The sequence below is a fragment of the Lichenostomus cassidix genome, chromosome 6 (assembly GCF_008360975.1).
Source record: "Lichenostomus cassidix isolate B80296 chromosome 6, HeHo_3.0, whole genome shotgun sequence".
NCBI lineage: Eukaryota > Metazoa > Chordata > Aves > Passeriformes > Meliphagidae > Lichenostomus > Lichenostomus cassidix.
Window position 1 is genome coordinate 16,452,752 of NC_139487.1, and position 16,523 is coordinate 16,469,274.

At 41.8% G+C, this 16,523-nt stretch overlaps 1 long non-coding RNA gene across 1 annotated transcript; it reads left to right on the plus strand.

Annotated features, from left to right (window-relative positions):
* Nucleotides 1–6,587: 6,587 nt before the first annotated feature.
* Nucleotides 6,588–11,611, plus strand: LOC146435345 (uncharacterized). The gene is made up of 3 exons (XR_014853076.1): nucleotides 6,588–6,662; nucleotides 9,340–9,425; nucleotides 11,174–11,611. It is a non-coding gene; the product is annotated as an uncharacterized LOC146435345 (long non-coding RNA).
* The last annotated feature ends 4,912 nt before the right edge of the window (nucleotides 11,612–16,523 follow it).

A 16,523-nucleotide genomic window follows, 5' to 3' on the forward strand; every position in this document is an offset into this window, starting at 1 on the left:
ACAAAGCCACTGAGGCAAGTAACTCATAAAGTCACAGCTGAAGAAATCTGAGGGCAAGATCAGGTTGTAATGACTAGAAATTGGGTGAAAATTTTAAATTAAAAATGTAGGGCATAAACCCATGTTTAAAGAAGAGCAGAAAGCACCAGGGAGAAAGAATGGGTTGATGGAAATGCATGGGTTAGCACCATGTCTTACTGGCATCGTGCGTTACCATAAATCCTGGGGCACAGCTGCAAACAGGCAGAACTTTTTGGAGATGCAGGGAGGTTTCTAGAAAGGATCAACAGCTTGTTTGATCTGCCTGTGGCATGCCCAGTCTGGCAACAGAAGACCACAGCTGGGTTTTGCATACAGCCCAGCCAGAGCCTGAAACTGCAGATTTACAGCAGGAAGTCTTAAATGTCATATCAGTAAAGATGTTCTTGCTCCAGCTCCAGACCCCAGGCACCTCTGGCATGTCACTGCTCTTTCAGGAGCCCTGGTCCAAGTGTTTGCCAGCTATCCCGTGAGCTGCCTCAGGAGCTTGTCTGCCTGGGAAAATAATGCTAGGGAAAAAACAGAGAAATGGTCATCTTTGGTTTATTTTTTTAAAGTGAATGCTGTTCCTTGATTCCATGGTCTGGCATGGTGGGGAAATCAGTGTGCCAGAAATAAATAGCCAGCAGGCACTGCTTTAAGGCAGTGTTGCTGCCTAAGCTTTGTGTTACAAAACCATAACCAAAATATGAATTTTCATGCAGATGCCAGCATGGTTGTGATGTTGTGGTGGATAACCATACTTCTTCTCTGTTTTTATTAAATCATTATAATAATATTTTTCCTTCATATAGGATTCCTTACAGGCACAAAAGAACTGATGTTATGTTTGATAAGTCATTGAATCGCAGAGCAGAAAATGTAGAGGAAGACAGAAGCCTGAGAAATAAAATTTTTCTATGGAGAGCAATCCAAGATTTCTCTAATCTTGTATTAGTCTTTCTCTAAGTCTTTCCCTAATTCTGTTATGTTTAAAATAGAGAACTCTTGAACAATCTTTGCTTGCATCAGAAACTTGTATTGCCTTGAAAATTAAAAGATCTCCATTATGTTCAGGTTTGAGAAAGTTCTGTGTTTATGGAAGCTGCTTCATAAGTAAACACTTCTAGAAGCAGCTTTAGTTTTTGCCAATTACTTCTGTTATATTTCGGTAATGTTTGTCTTAACAGATTTATGTTAGTGACTAATACCATTGTCAGCTATCTGCTCACTTCCTTTTCCAAAGAGCTTCCTACCCAGCCTCTTGCTGCCTTCAAGAAAACCTGATTGTATCATAATCACCTTAAGAAGAGCAAGTTTCTCCAGGTGTGAAAACACTGTGCAGTTTAGAACAGACTTTGACTTCCTGTGCTGATGACATACCCACTTTCCCCAAATTAATATCTAAAGGACTGAATGTTCCTGCGGGCATAACTGACAAAAGGTTGCACAAGCACAGAGTTAGTGCTGTGCTAGTCTTTTGGATTCATGGCTTGTGCTTGGATTCCTCAATGCCTAATCTAAGTGACATCCCCGCTGTAGCCCTTTCTTCACTATAAAATCTGTCTCCTTCTCATCTGGTTTTCTGCAAGCTGGAGAGCACCTTTTCTGTGGCTGGTATCCTGTTGTCAGATTTGCTTGGGACTGGTCAGAGAGTGTAAAGCCATTGGGGAAAGGAGGCAGCAGCATGAAAGATTAACTTCCACACACTGTTAGGGTGATCACAAGGAGCTTTTGGTTGAATGTGGCTGTTTTACTGCCCTGTGATGGCCAGAAAGGGAAGCAGGTGGAGTAGAGGGAATGATCCTGGTGGATTCTCCAGTCCATGCAAAGCCTGCCATGGAGAGCTTTCCTGCACCAGTGGCATTTGTGAGCTGCCTGCCTGTGGCAATGGCTGAGTAGTCCTTGCCATAAACCTCTGAATTTGGGTTGCTGCTGAGGCTGCAGGAGCAGCTGCCCCAGCCATACAAATGGCACAGGGTGTTCTGTCATTCTGCTCTGAAGAGGCTTTCAGGTACTGCAGAGCTCCCTTCTTCAGGAGAGCAGGGACCCTTAAACTTTTGCTGCTATAAAGAAGAGGAAAGCTGGTGTTGGAAGAGTCTGCTCACTTTTCCCTCCATATCTCCCCAGAAATGAAGAAGTTAAATATCACTTCATGGAATTTCTTCATCCCCAGAAGCCCTTGCCTTGGGAATGCAGCCACAGGGTGGGTTCTTTCTTGAGCAGTGTAAGCACAGTTATTCTGATGTCTGTTCTTCCTTATTTCTTGATGTTTTCCTTTGAGATTAAAGAGTATGTTGCTAGTATTGGGCTGGATTTAATTTGGGTAAAGTGGAAAAAGCCAAACTACATGCTTTTATATAACTCTAGCCTAGCCCTCGGGACAGCTCTGAACCCATAGCACTCTACTGCTTGTCTTCATAACTGGTTCCTATCCTCTGTGTTGCTTAATTTGCATGACATTAGTAAAAATTAAACACTTATTGGAAGCTTGCTGGTGGCAGTAATTGAAAAGGCAAGGTGATATGTAGAAATTGTTTCCTATTCCACAAAATTTTTGATGGACTTAGTAGCATCTGTTTGCTTCCCTGCTATACAGTCTGTAGTTCTTTGTCTTGTAAATATGCTTTTATATGCACAACAGATCCATGGGGAACTCCATGGACCAGGAACGGCACCTGCCAAGACCACAGGGAGATTGTCTTTGGAGAGGCTGAATAGAAATTGAAGAGAATGTCACCATGTGGTGTCAGAACAATAACTAATGTCTAATGAATTTTCTGTTGGCAAATAGGCAGTTTTATCACTTATGTAACATTATTGATGTTGTTGCCAGCTAAGTTACGCGGCATTAGGGGGATCTTTGAAGAAAAATACTTGCAGTCTCTTTATAATTTGAATGCTATGTCCAGAGCAACTTGCTGAGACACAATTTTGAAAAATATGCAAGTTAAAGGACCTTGCCAAGTAGAGGCACCTGCAGGAGCATTTCCAGACCCTTAAATGATGTTGGCAGCACAATAGCTTCAGGAAGGTCTAAAGGTAAAGTGCTGGGCTGTGCCTCTCAGGGGTGCAGTAAGAAACTAAGGGCTCAGTGAGCTGTGGGCTGTGTAAGACTCAGCCATTTCTTCTGGGAGCTGGAGGAGACTTGGCTGTAACTCAGTAAAATTGGGTGTTTATGTGAGTGGTGAGTGATTTACTGTTCAGAAGCAAACCTGGGCATTCAGAGGTATTATCTCCTGTGCAAATGGACTTCCCTACCCTACGGCTGTGCTCCAAGCAGTCAGAACCAAGGGAATCCTCCCTGATGCCAAACTGGATTTTTTTTGTTTTCATTTTGATTAGGGGAGATAAAAATTTCTTTTCTATAGGCTTTTGAATGTTTTTTGAAAATTAGTAAAATTTCATGCATCCTATTCAAACAATGATTCTCCATTCAAAAGGTTTTATTTTTAATTATAATTAGTCGAGGTAGACTTGATCTAGTTCTACTTGCAGGGATCCTACTGAAACTGTTCCCTTTGAGTTCAGTGTACGCAAGATCAAACTTGCCTGGCTGGCTGTTTCAGAGTGCAAAACACTTGTGTTTCTGATGAGACTTCCTGGTCAGGTGATTTTTATTTGCAATAAAAAATGTCCTTTCCAATAATGTTTCCATTTGAATCTATTAATTTGCTAAGGCGAAGTTCTTGAGTAGTCTCTGCTGGCTGAGTGACCCCCTGACTTTTGACCAAATGTTCTAATAGTTTTCCTATTAGCAATAAGCAGATGTAGAGTTTTAGGTGGGACTAATTTGGTAACAAGAATTATGTTTTGCCTTTTTGTTGTTTGCTTGGTTTAATTTCTCCCCCTTCCCCCCATCAGAGACTGTTCTTAATTTTTATGAGAGTTGTCTCTTATGAGAAAAAAAAGTGGGACAGAAGATGTATTGCCACATCAATAAAAAAAAAAAATTATCTTCAATGTGCTACCAGAAGCTGCTCTTGAGTCCCTGAGTTTGGAAAACATCTCTACATTGTGAAAGCCCAAACTCCAGTGACTGCTTGCAGCAGCTTTTATAGGGACCACTGAGTTTGATCTGTTCAGAGTTGTTGAGAACTAGAATGTTCTCAGCAATGGCCAGAGGAGAAATTTATATTTAGATTCTGATGACTTAGACAGGTGCCAGCCCACAGGTTTAAGCAATGGGAGCAGCAAGTTTTCTTATGTATGAGTGTGGATTTATTTTATTCAGCCCTTCTCCCACTTAACCAGCTGAGAGCTTAGATTCTCTTGAATCTTGAAAACTTTGAATTGGTTTTGAGCTTACTGCTGCCTTTGATTCCTGGGAAATCCTAGTGATTTCACTGAGAGCTCTAAATGCATATGAGATTAAAATTTGCATATAATTAATTGCTTCTGTAATTGCCAAATTTGGTGGTTTTTTGGGTATGGGTTTTTAGTGATGTCTACATAGTTTTGGTCTATGTTCTATGTAGAGGTGTAAGTCCCCTGCCCCACTGGCAGCCACAGTCCCTCTGAATGTGTGAAGGGTGATGCTTTCAGGCACAGAGCTTCTGTCTGTGACCTTGGGGAGGGGTTGGCAGCCCAGTTTCTGGTGGGAGGACAATGCCAGCTCAGAGGACAAAGAAAGCCAGAGGGACTCGGAAATGGCATCTCTTCTGTTGACAGCTGCTTCCTGAGCCACAGAGCCAGAGCTGCCTGGGTGTGGCACAGTCAGGCTGGTGCCAGTGCCTTCATGCCATGCCAGGGGCTCCGGTGGCATTTCCAGGTGCAGAGTCCTGGGGCATGGAGCTGGCACACCCTGCAGGAGAATAAAACAAGAAGTCTTGCTTAGCATGCAGTGGGAGGAAGTAAAGCAGCTGTTCCCTGATTTTGAATGTCTTCATGCAAAGTCAGTTAAAAAACCCAAACCAACCCCCCCAAAAAAAACCCAAAAAACCAACCAACCAAAAAAAAAAAAAAAAAGCAAACCAAAAAAACCCCTTCCTGTAATGTTGAGATGACACTTTCCCCCAGTGTGTTAATGTTTGTATTTGCACCTGACTTTAAGGGAGCTCAGACTAGGGAGGAAGGGGTTGCAGCATATGCATGGTTTCATAGTGGCCAGAAAAGGATGTATGCACCACTACAATAAAAATTTTGCTTAGGATGAGAATCTAGAGTGGAGAAAACAGACAAACGGAGCAAGCAAATGACAACTAAGCAGTCAGACAAAACCAAACCACTTCCATGTAAACACTCGTGGAAACTGCAGGCACTATGACGTGCCAAGTTTGGAGGAAGAGGCAGATCATGAGATTTTCATACACTGATTCCATGTGAGACATCTTCTTCTCTTTTCTTTTTGGTTACATCAAGTGGAATATTTGGGGGCGGAAGAGCCTGTACCATCAGCACTGTGGAACAGAGACAATTGTAAAACCCTGTTCCCAGAGGGGAAGTGAGAAGTGGTGGAGTAGGAAGATGGAGGGACTGAGGCAGCTCTGGTTAGACCGACCAGATGTTGGTTTTTTTAGGGGACAGAGGGGGAAGATTGTTCTTGCATCTTTTAAGGAAGAGGAAGATGAGCTGCTGGGTCAGATGAGCAATGGAGTAGATTAAGCTGAGATCCATATCTTCCCTGTCATGAAATAATGATAAAAGCAGAATAAACATGTCCGGTGCTGCTGCTTAATGGATGAAAACTCTGCATCTTGTGGTCAAAATGAGAACACAGAGCATCCTGGAGCTTTTTGTCAGGATGCTAGAGAGGTCTACATACTCTGGAATTGTCTCTGTCAAGGGATATTGCTGATTCTCTTTCCTGCAGTGGCATATCCACTTCTACAGCATCTCTGTTAGCTACTGACACAGAAACATGACACAATCAGTCACCTTTTGCTGTTCCCTCAACTCATTTTCTCCCTGTCTCTGATCCCAGAATGCTTTCTCTGTCCATGTTTCAGTTGATGCCATAAAGTTCAGCTGCTTCACATACATATCCTGGATATGTCTTTATTTCTTCTCACTGGTGTTAGCCTTGTTGTTCCTAATTAGTAAAGCAGTCTTCAGAGGTCTGCATTAAGAAAGCAAGAAGCAAAACAGTTATGACACTATGGAAACAGCCTGATTTTTCTTCCCCAGCAAACTAATTCTGGACAAAAGTACTGGGAATAAGCTCTTTTTTTGAAGTGCTTTTTTGGGAGATGCATTTTAGTGTACGTTGTGGTGAATTTGCCAGGCACAAAGGGTCACTGCCTTTCCCTGAGGGAAGAGAGCACAGAGACACTCTAGGTTGCCACAGTGGAAAAGCAAATATTTAAAAATTCTCCACAAAGGTCCTTGAAATGTGTACTATTTCATTTGGTAAGGGTGGATGCCAAGGAATCAAGTGCTGGAAGCAATGTGTCCTGAAAGGTAGGACTTCTGATCCCTTCTGCTCATTAGGAGAGCTGTGGGTTTGGTGGAAAATACACTTTTACTAAGCCCACAGGTTTTCTGTCCCTGTCACTGTCCTAGAACACATCTGTGACAAAGGAGAGAAAACAAAGAACTTCAAGGAAAGATTGATAAAATTCCTCTTCTTTCAGGGTCAGTCTTGCATGATCAGTGGAAAGCTTCTGTGCAGAACAGGATCCTTGGCAAGAATGCACCTCTTCCAGGTGAGAAGCAGATGTCATCAAGACCAGGCAAAGCATCAAACGTTTTTCTTCCTGTTTGCCCCAGGAATATATTAGCAGGGTATGGGAACAAAGCAGGGAACTCTCTCTTTACCTGTCATCTTGAAGTGCATGTGGTGGTTTCCAAGCTAGAAAAGGATGGGCAAATATCAGATAAGAGCTCAAGGTACCCAGGTTCAAGCTATTTGTCTTGCCAGAACAATTATTTGGCACAGTCCCTGTGTGCTTTCAGGTTACACCTGAGGAGGAAGGTGTCTGGCAGTAGCTTGCACAAAATATTCTGGCAGTGGCAACCTGTTCCTTGCTGATGTCCTCCCCAGGCATGCACACATTTCACTGAGGGGGGCCTGAACAGCTTCTCCACTGCTTTCAAGGAGTATCACACGGAGTCTGTGCATTGCACACTCAGTTCTCAGTTTTGAATGTGCAACAAATCTCTTTATTTTTTTTCCCAATAGAAGCAGACCCACTCTTCTTGCAGAAATAGGATGACCAAAACATTTAGATATTCTGGTGTATTTCTGTCCTCAACACTGGAGATGATAGAGGCCATGACAGAAACTAAAGTATAACCTAAGAAAAGAGATGGCTTTAAGAGGTTTGATAATAGATAGGTGATAGATGGTAAGAAAGGTATGTGGCCATTTATGCAGTTTGGCTATTATTTTTGGGACCTTTATTTAACAGTAAGGGAGGAAAACCAAATTTTTGCAGATGTAGCTTATGTGGAGCCACTTTAACATTTTTTGTCATGCAAAAGTTTTATCTTGCACTTGCATTGGTATGGCTGCAGCTGTTGAAACAGTCTAGCTTTCTGAAAGACAGTAAAATATCTATATTGTTTCATTTTTTAAACTTGAAAATGGGAAACTGTATATTTACATTTATCCAGTTGATAAAAGCAAAACCCAAGTATACCTTTCTATTTCAATTTAGGTCCCAGAATTATTTCAAATCAACATCTCATTAAGTATCAAACTTGTATGTATTATAGTTCCTTTTCCTTTCTTCTTGAATATTAGGTAATAGGAAGTCCTTTTACTGTGATTTACCATAGTGCAACACATCATAGCCTTTGGTTTAGGCTTTTTCCTACATGTCTCAAAACCCAACTCTTCTTCAGTTCTCTATTTTCATTCTTTCCACACATGGCTGGAACTGAAAGTTTCTGCAGCCATTGCACAATGTGACAGGCAGCTTTCCAGACCAGCTGTCTGCAAGGTCTGGTCTGGAGTGCTGTGGTAAGGAGACATCATCCTGTTGCAATTCCACTCTAACTTACACTTGTAGAAATTGAAAAGTAATTCTATAGAAATTAATGAGTTATGCCAGCCATCTGAATGTAAGGAAAATTCAATCTTTTCATTTCCAAGGGATTCTTCTAATAGGCCTAGGCTTGATTAGTGCCAGTTGTCAACAAGGAAGCTCTTTCTCTGACTGTAGCTACATAACCAAAATTAGCTGTGTTCAGGTATGTTACCTACAGCAATGGCATGGGAAACACCTTGTATGGACATTGGTCAGGTCAAGGCAGAAAAATTCCAAACATACAGAAAGCCATAAGAGCTGTCGTGTTGTGCTTTGGTAGTATTCCTTATCTTCCTCCTTTTATTTACAGTTACTTTTTAAAAATAGAAATAATTTACCTACTTACCTTCGGTTTTCATCCCATACAGTCTCCATATTATCATGTCTGTCTTCTTCTCAGCTTGGTTTCTTGCCAGGTTCTTTCTTTGTTCATCTTAGGTTCCTGCATGCATCCCACATGCAATCAGCTGTGATTACTGGTTGGGTTCCTACCCTGTATTTACAGTTCTTCCTCTTTTTTGGGCTGCCTCCCTACAGTCTACCCTATAGCTGCCCTATGACAATGCCATTTTGAATACCCACAGAGAAACCTGCTGTCTGTCTGCCTGGCTGTCACCAGTGCTGCTAATCTCAGGGGGAGGCAGGAAGGCTTTAGGTTGGTGTTGTGGTACCAGTGGAAGTTTTCTTATCTGAGGCACTGTTGTCTTTGTTGCTTTCATTCTGGAGGTGCCCATAGCTTTTTTGTTATCTGGCATGACTAAAAGCAACAGATGTGCAGATGGAAAAAGAAAATGAGATTTTTAGAGGAAGAAAGTGAATTTTGACATCTGTTGCTTATATTCTGAACATCTGTACCGCTGCAGCCACTAAAAAGATTGCATGTAAAGGACACAATATGACATATCTACATGTCTGCAATTGCAGTGCATTTGCAAGTACCATTCTGTGTATTTTAACATGGATGTTCAAATTCTGCTACAAATATAGAGCTTTGGCCAGTTAGTGGGAGTACAGAGAGGCTGCTGAGGTGAACTTCTGTCAGACACCACTGAATCTCAAACTGCAACAAACCTATGAGGCCTCAGAATGACTTTTTAGATACTGGTTGTGTTCAGTGCTTGACTGGTTTGCTGAGCTGGGCTGTGTTTTGGATTATGGTAAACACTGTGACTGATGTCCCAGATGCTGGAGCTGTTTCAGCTGAGTGACCGCTGGCAGCCCTCTAGCACTATGTTCTTCCAAACATTTGTCTGTTACTGTGGCACATGCTGTTTACTTTATTTGCATCCAAATGGGCTTTCTGATAAACATTTTTCTATATTTCTTTTTCTTTTGCTTCTCACTTCATCAGAATGCAGCAAGTCTGACTGCTTGTGTAGGGAAAGGTGCCAAAGGAGCCAGTGCACAGCTTGGGTCACAGAGCTTCCCTCCAAGCTGGTAAGTCATGGAGCATTTTACAGACGTAGATGCAAAGGGATGATTAGATCTCCATCTAGGCTAGAGCTCCAAAAATTATCTGGAATCCAAACTTATACTGGTGATAAACCGGTTCGGCATTGTCATCTCACAAGTGGGCTTCTTCAGGGTGGTGATGGATCCAGTGAACAAAATAATTACATCTGTAGGATCTTAGTTGTGTGATATATACACCAACGATCCTGACAACCCCTGCTGTGAAAGGAATCCCACCAGTAATGAATGGCATGCAGGACACATGAGTATGTGAGATTTAGGGCACATGATGCCTGTTTCTCAGTATTCTTCAGTGTTTTGTTCATCTAGATTATTGCATGTGTTCTCGTAACCCATTATATATTTATATATAAAGTTATGCCTTCTAATTAGGGACAGAAGTACTTACTTGCCTTGCTTGGTTTTATGCATTTAGTATTATTGATATCCAATTATTTAATTTCAGATCTTATGTTAGCCATAAGGTATTTTAAAAGAGTTTCCTCTGGCACTGAGCAGTGTTCTCAATGAGGTTCTTATCTACACATATCCTAAAACCTACTCCGAATGAGTGCCTGAATTTGTGTTTAAATAAGGGGTTGTTTCCTAGGAGGCTGAACACTTGCTACTGATATTCAAGAGAAAACTTTAATTTTGAATCTAAAGATATTTGGATTTATCTCATTTTTTCTTCTGTCTCATTTACAGCTATTTATTACTATATATTGCTATATATTATTTATTATCATTACTGTCTACAACTCCTGTTGCTGTGCTGTTGTGGCAGAGGAATAATGGGTGGAGCATGGTGTGTTGGCTGCCTGTGGGGACAGCAGCAGAGGTAGGCCAAACCAGGAATCATGTCTTAAAAGTCAGCACCTTCTCTGGCTGCCTGCTGTGTCCCCACAGTGGGGAAAGAGTTGATTAATTATGATTCAGGAAGCCATTACAGTGATTCAGAAAGAGCTGCAGTCACAAAGAGCATAGGAGTTCTGTTGAAATTAAATTTTAAAGACTAATTCCAGGAAAGAGCTAAATTTTGACAGGTCACAATTCCTGGTAGTGGTCTGGCTGTATCTTGTAACTAAATAGTGAAAAGATGGGTAAAGCAGCAAAGCTGTGACGGTAAAGGGCAGGGGTTAAAGGTCTCTGGTTAGTGTGAAATGCTGAAGTATTTTTCTTGTCATTTTGAACCAATAACTCCTAACATTTCCAGTGATGTAATGATCCCATGGAAGATTAAGAAATGTATTTAAGAACTGACACACAAAAAGAAAAGCATCCATTTAAAGAAACCAACTGCATATTTATGGCCTTGTTACAATAAGGATGAGGCAGGAAAGAGAGACCTCAGTAGACCCTTAGCATGACTGCAGAACAAAGGAAACAGATCCACACAGTTCTTTTAGATTATTTCTCTAAACTAGGAGAATACAGACTTCATCCTGATGAAAGCAAAAGTTTCCCCTGGAAATGAAATCCATAGCATCGTAATACCCAATATTTTTGTACAGAGCCCAACTCTGTGGGACTTCTCACAGAGGATATGTGAAAAAAGAGCCAGAATAAGCCAAGGTCTGGTTGTGACAGCAGGCTTGGTCCTGTGTAAAATATCTTCACACTTGCAAAATGTGCCTGGTTACCAGCCAAGGAAATTAATTTCGGATGTTATATTTTTGCCAAGTATTTGTGGAACTAAAACACTTACTACATAATTTCTGCTTCCTTTGCAGAGGTGACAATGAATACAGGAGATTTATCAGAATTAGATTGAAATAACTGAGCATAAGATTTAAAAAAAAAAATCCTGGATCAGACGTGGAATATCCCTAAGCACACCTACTGCCATGTGAGGGAAAGTCAGAAGTCCCTACTTGTTGAATTGTGGATTGCAATGTACACAGAAATGTATACATCTAAAAGTACACTTACTTTTGAGACTCATTAGTAAGTTTCAGAGGTAGACAACCATAGGGTAAATCAAGAGGAGCTGAATTAATATGCTTAATCATGCTAATGCCATCATGCAAAAAAGGAGAAAAACAATGTTCCTTTCATTTTTGGGTGCTTGTCATTGTGAACAAGATGTGCCCCTGGAAGAAAGGCTGGAAAAACTGGTGCTGTGTAACCTAAAGGAAAAAAAAGGAGAGGCAAAAAGCAATGTAATGATTTTCAAATATGTAAAAGGTGCTGTTAAAAGGGTGAGAACAATCTCTTCTCTATGTCATAGTGAGTATGGCACAGCTGGAAGTACACTAAGAGTTCATTTTGATATTAAGAGACATAGTTTTAGAGTAGAGGTTGTGAAATATTAATATGGGGAGTGTTGGAGTCTCTATCTCTGAGCTAGGACAAAAACATTTTGTTAACCTGTCCTCAGGGCAAAGGACTGGCATAAATGACTTTATGAATCTCAGAAAGTAATCAGTAGCTTTTGGAGCAGAAGGACTTTTGTTCATCTATTTTAAGGTGGCTGGAATTTCCAGCCCTTTCTTATCTAAATAGGAACTCTCTCTGGAGTCCATTGTTCAACAGGAAAAATTCCTGGGTTTCACCTTAGGTGGAAGACTTAATTTCCTGTTTGATATTATAAGCAGTACTTTGTTCTCAAGGAAGAAAGTCCCAGACACCTTATTAGGAAAAAAGAGCAATACAAAAGAAAATTCCCAAAGGGCAGTGTAGTGTGACTAAGTAGAAACCTTTACAGTGTAACACTGCCTTCACAGCATGTTTTTAATTCTTGCTAATTCCTGCAATCTAACCCAAACCAGTTCCACAGAAAAACTAAGGTACCTAATGTCTCAGTAGATGCCAGTGTCAACAAGAGAGGTCTCAGTGCTGACACCCTGAGCATTTGTGGGGGTCACAAATTATGATTCCTTGGCTACCTTTCCCATGACATGTGGCTCACCAGATAGCTCATGTGGCTAACCTAATCACTTAGGATACCCTGGAACAGAGAGAATCCATCTCAAACTTACAGAGCAATGAATATTTAAGTACACAGAGTGGAATAGGCTCAACAAGAGTGATGAGGAAAGAGATGTTCTCAAATAGCCCCAACTTATGCTCTGGAAGGTGGGGGACTGGTCTGCAATTTTCTGCTCCAGAACAGAGAAGGCTATTTCGGCCAAGTTTTGCTACAGCTTGTGTCAACGTTGACTTCTCCAGCACCAAGAAGTGTGAGGTTAGAGAGGAAGAAGGAGGAAGAATTTGCATTTCTATGTTTGATAGTGTGTCAAGACACCAGAAAGATAGGCATCATTGCATTTTAAGTTATCCCTTTAGCTCCTGGAGTGCTGTTCTAGTATTTTCAGATTTTAAAAGTCAGCTTTGCTTTTTGACTCTGTCATGGATGGCCCTGTGGACTTACCTGTACTAAGGTTTTCTGCAAGTCTGCTCAGATTTGTTAAGTAGTGAATATAAGCTGATGGCTGATTAGCTCCTCAGGTGGAATGCTGCCTAGAAAGAAAAATTCTCCTTGCTTTCTAATGATAATAATTTGTCTCTTAAGTTCTAAGAGCTAACTTAAATCCAAGTAGAGAAGTATTGCACTGTAAGTCCTGTTTTGAACTGCTTGCAGCTTCTAACACTTGCTTTGCTAAAACTTTCTGGAGCTGGTTGCTGTCCAAACATAATGCATTGATTTAATTCCAACAGCATTTTCAGTTACATTTGGAAGAACCATTTCCTGCATTTATGGAAGAAAATCCATAACTATCCATGACTATCTTTCTTTGAAATAGGTCCACAGCTGAGAGAAAAAGTAGGAAAACAGTATTTCTTTTTGAGAAACATTTTTTTATGTTCTGTTGGTGGCTGGTTTACAGTTGGATGATTTAGGGGATGTTGAAAAAGGCATCTCCTGGAAGATCTGTGCATTTTTATTGTGATTATGTAGGAATGTGTCTGGATGAGGGAGGATGAAGCTGGTCTCTGACAGACTGTTGACTTATGCAGAACAGATCTTTTATCTTGTGTCCAGCCCTCATATTCCAGCTCATTAGTTTACTCATCTGTTCTCACTTATAAATAAGAAGAGAGCTTAAAAATTGCACTGACAGCAGGTTAATAGTCTTACTGTCGTAAAGGTAAGCAATGATAAGAGGATATATAACCCCTCAAGTTTTCTATGCATGCTGCAGTTCCCTACAGTGTGTATTCCCTGGGTCACCTGATAAATGTAATAAATTGTGAATGGCAGCCATTGGCCCCAGGGATCTTTCAGTGAGGCCACAGCTTGGGAATCCTTGGAAGCACTTTTTAGTGTAACTGTTCATCAAACTGCAAGAAGGTGCTTTCTCAGGGAAGACACCTCAGTAAAGAGCTGTCTACCTTGCACAGCTCTTTGCTGATTTGCTGTTTCCCAAAATACCTAAATAGACCTAAGGAAAAAAGCACAATACACAGAGTACTTTACAACCTCTGTCTGATGTCTCATGGTACAAGATAATATATTTTCATGCACTCATAGTTGTTCCAGTTTTTCTGATGGAAGCAAAAGCCATAGATTGTGTAAGATTAAAAAAATCTTGGCAACAAACTTCCTGAGGTGGTTATTCCCAGCATTTCTGTAGCTAGAACAGAAGTCAAGACTGCATTTAATGTACAGTTATTTAAAATGATAGGCTAACTTATGAGCCTGGAAAAGAAAGAAGACAGGAGCATTTACAATAGCATGTTGCAGTAATTAAGGGTATTATTCATAAGCCAGTTCCTCCAGAAACGTCTAAACTGTTACCACCCACTCGTTCTCTTCCCTCAGCTTCACCAGTTGCGTTTTCACTTGATTATGGTGATAGAAAAACTACTCTTCAGAGTGCGAAACTTTAGGACAGCCATCCTGTCTTTCCTAGGCTTTCACAGGCACTGCTAACACCTACCTTTGCTTGTATTTTGACAGTTGTGTAAGTAAGTATTGAAGAGAATTTCTAAGTCTCAACAGATCTGATTTATTTGTGAACATTCATTAAGCCTGCAATGCACGTTCATGTTGGCACAGGTACTGCAGCACGTACTTCAGTCACAGTGCCAGCTCCAGATTTCAGAGGGTTCAGTTTGCAGCCTGGATGTGTTGTTATGACACTGTTTTTCCATGTGGTATTAAATTTAAACTAGCGATGCTAAGTGATCTGCTGTGCAGCAGCAGAGTTTAGCATCTCAGCGTGGGACTTCCTTGAGCTGCCTAATCCTCGGGCTGGTTGAAGCTAGTCAGGCTGAGCTCATCCTCAGATCAGAGGAGTGCCACAAAAGCTGTTACACAGCGTTTTTAGGACGTTGTAGGTGTCATTTTGAGTCTTGTGGAACATGGCTTGAGGGATCACACGTACAATCAGAGCTGGCATCGGCTCGGCACAGTGACAGGCTGAGCGGTGCCAGAGGAAGGCTCCGTGCCCTCGCCAAGCCCGTCTGCAGCTCGCTTCGTGTGCGAGCTCGTTTCCCCGTGGGAGGAATTCATCCCCGAGATCCTGACAGCCGCAGGGCCGGGAAGGAGCCGGGGAGGAGCGGAGGGAGCTCTCGCAGGCGCCCTGTCCTCGCTAAGCCAGCCCGGGATGCGCCTGGGGATGGCAGGAGGGGACACGAGTGGCACTGCGCGGACACGGCTGCCACCTGCCCGCGGGACAGGCAAGGACAGCTGTGTGCTCTGCCACCCCCAGCCCCAAAAACAACCCCTGCCGCCCAGTGCGGCTGTGTAGAGTTTAAACGAGTTTAAAGGAATTTGAGTCTGAAGAGATTTGGTTGGAAGGTTTAAAAACACTGAGTTATTTAGTGAACACTACTGATTTTTGGATAAATGAGGGGACACTGGTATGGAGTTAGTTGCCCCCTTTCCCACTCAGAGTACAGGAATAGGTGTTGTCCTGGTGTCTTACAGACAGACCTTGAACCTCCAGACCCTTTGAGACAGCCCAGATCACGGCCATCCTTCCCATGAGCTCCAGTGACAGCCGCGGTCCCCACCCAGCAGAGCGGAGGTGCCAGAGCACAGCAGGGGTGCAGAGTGGCATGCCAGGGGCCTCACTGTGCTTCACAGCAATTTCAGAAGTATCATAAAATGTTGCCTGCAGCTAGGCCAGAGATAAGTGTGGAGAGGGATCTTCATGTAATTTTAAGGACTAAGAAACATAAATCTTCAGATATTGATAATCTGAATGTATCAATCCCATTAGTGACTGTAGGAAAAATATGCAGGAAATGCAACTGGGTATTTCTGTTTCATCAGTTTCTTGTTCATGTCCCAATGGCATACAGGTAGATCTCTCCTGTCCTACAGACAGCCAGTATATGGACATTACTGGGGGAAGATGTGTGGGAGGCAGGGTCAGTGACCTCTGTGTCCTGCATGCCCCTGGGGTGTGGGATGCTCACTGCTGTCCCCCGAAGGACTACACCTTTGGCTTCCTCCTGCCATTGCTTTCTGTCGGTAACTCTTCTCCTTATTTTGTTCAGGACCTATATTTCCAGCATCCCTTTGGTCATAGACATTATTTACTGATTTCCCACTATAATATAGTGAAAATAAATCGCACTTTGTCACAGTTGCTGGTTTATTGGAGGAGCAAGAGGCCGCTGTGTCAAGTGATGGGAATGGGCTCTCTAACATTCTTAATAGCTTTAAAAATCTTGCTTTCAGTTTGGAAGGGAACTTCAACTAAAACCACTGAGAAGCTATTCAGAAAACACTGACTGTACGCTGTTTTGTGATTGTTCCCACATCCCTCATAATTCTCAACCACAGCTCTGCACTAGAGGCTAGATACACATAGTGGGTATTTTTGCTCTTGCTAGCAGTGGGATAGCATGGAATGCAAGCTTCCCTTTGAAGTCCAGAATCAAACTATTGACAAACAGTAAGAGAGGGATGTGAGTTTTGGGGTTGTATCTTCCCTCAAAACAAGAAAGCTGTCTATCTCCAAAGCTTTTCTCAATATTCTTTTATTCTTCTGTTGAATTTGTTGGTATTGTTTTCTTTTTCTCTCCTCCATACAGGAAATAAGCCTGAGCTCTCTCACACTTTAATATGCTATCTGTGCAGAAACATGTCAGACACTTTATACTGAGCACTTCATTTCTCAGCCACAT